Below are 1,605 nucleotides of genomic sequence, written 5' to 3'. Positions count from 1 at the left end.
AACAAGAAGATCGAAGAGGCCGTGGCTCTGATGGAGAAGATCACTGCCAATGGGTGTACTCCCACCATCGCCACCTACAACGCTCTCCTCAATGGTCTCTGCAAGATGGGACGCCTCGAAGAAGCCATTGATCTCCTTCGCAAGATCGTCGACAATGGCTGCACGCCGGACGTGGTCACTTACACCTCGCTCATCGATGGCCTCGGCAAGGAGAAGCGATCCTTCGAAGCTTACAAGCTTTTCAAGGAGATGGCTTTGCGGGGACTGGCTCTCGACACCGTCTGCTACACTGCTCTCATCCGGGAACTCCTCCAGACCGGGAAAATCCCGCAAGCTTCCTCGGTCTACAAGACGATGACGTCCCACGGCTGCGTTCCCGACGTGGTAACTCTCAGCACCATGATCGACGGCCTCTCCAAGGCCGGGAGGATTGGAGCGGCAGTCCGGATCTTCAAGTCGATGGAAGCTCGAGGCCTGGCTCCAAACGAGGTGGTGTACAGCGCTCTCATCCACGGCCTGTGCAAGGCCAGGAAGATGGACTGTGCGCTGGAGATGTTGGCCCAGATGAAGAAGGCGTTTTGTACCCCGGACACCATCACTTACAACGTCCTCATCGACGGGCTTTGCAAGAGTGGCGACGTTGAGGCAGCACGGGCCTTCTTCGACGAGATGCTCGAGGCCGGATGCAAGCCCGACGTCTACACGTACAACATTCTCATCTCGGGGTTCTGCAAGGCCGGGAACACCGACGCTGCCTGTGGAGTCTTCGACGACATGAGCTCCAGCCGGTGCTCCGCATACGTTGTCACCTACGGGGCTCTCATCTCCGGCCTCTGCAAGCGCCGCCAGCTGACCAAGGCCTCGCTATACTTCCAGCACATGAAGGAGAGAGGCTGACCTCCGGACAGCTTCGTCTACAGCAGCTTGGTGGACGGGCTCTGCAAGTCGGGGAAGCTCGAAGGTGGCTGCATGCTCTTTGACGAGATGGAGAGGAGCGGTGTTGCAAACAGCCAGACGCGGACCAGGCTGATCTTCCATCTCTGCAAAGCGAACCGGGTCGACGAGGCCGTGTCGCTTTTCAACGCCATCAGGAAGGAAGGAATGCCGCACCCTTACGCCTACAACTCGATCATCAGCGCTCTCATCAAGTCGGGCAAGGTGAACCCGTGTACCAGGAGATGACTCGCTGGTGGAGGCCCGATCGCGTCACCTACAACGCACTGCTCAATGGGATGAGCGCAGCAAACAGGATGGACAGAGCTCACTTTTATTACCTGGAGATGACCGGCAGAGGCTACGTTCCTCCCATGTCCATACTGACGACTGACTGAAGGAGCAAGCTTGATACTCAGTGTTCTTGGCTGTGACGTCGGTCTCCAGATGTGGTACCAAGGCCTGTGTACAGTACGTATTGTATTTGTGAATTACAAGAACTTCGTGTTAGAAAATGGTGGTTACTGGCTAGAGACCAGCTATATAAACTCCCTTACCTTCTAAAGATAGTGTGTGTCTGTTGTGAAGCCATTCTCCCTTCTCAGATCACAGTATAGCCTCATAAATACGAGGACTCCTCTTGAGCATGCCCAGCTCCGCTTCACTCAAGTG

The 1,605-nt window shown here is 55.8% G+C and overlaps 1 pseudogene; it reads left to right on the top strand.

The window, feature by feature from the left end:
* Positions 1-17: 17 nt before the first annotated feature.
* The window catches only part of LOC9641345, a 12,763-nt pseudogene continuing 11,175 nt past the window's right edge, over positions 18-1,605 (top strand).

Source organism: Selaginella moellendorffii, unplaced genomic scaffold (genome assembly GCF_000143415.4).
Source record: "Selaginella moellendorffii unplaced genomic scaffold, v1.0 SELMOscaffold_15, whole genome shotgun sequence".
NCBI lineage: Eukaryota > Viridiplantae > Streptophyta > Lycopodiopsida > Selaginellales > Selaginellaceae > Selaginella > Selaginella moellendorffii.
Note: the sequence above shows the minus strand (reverse complement) of the source record. Positions and strands in the feature narration are given on the sequence as shown.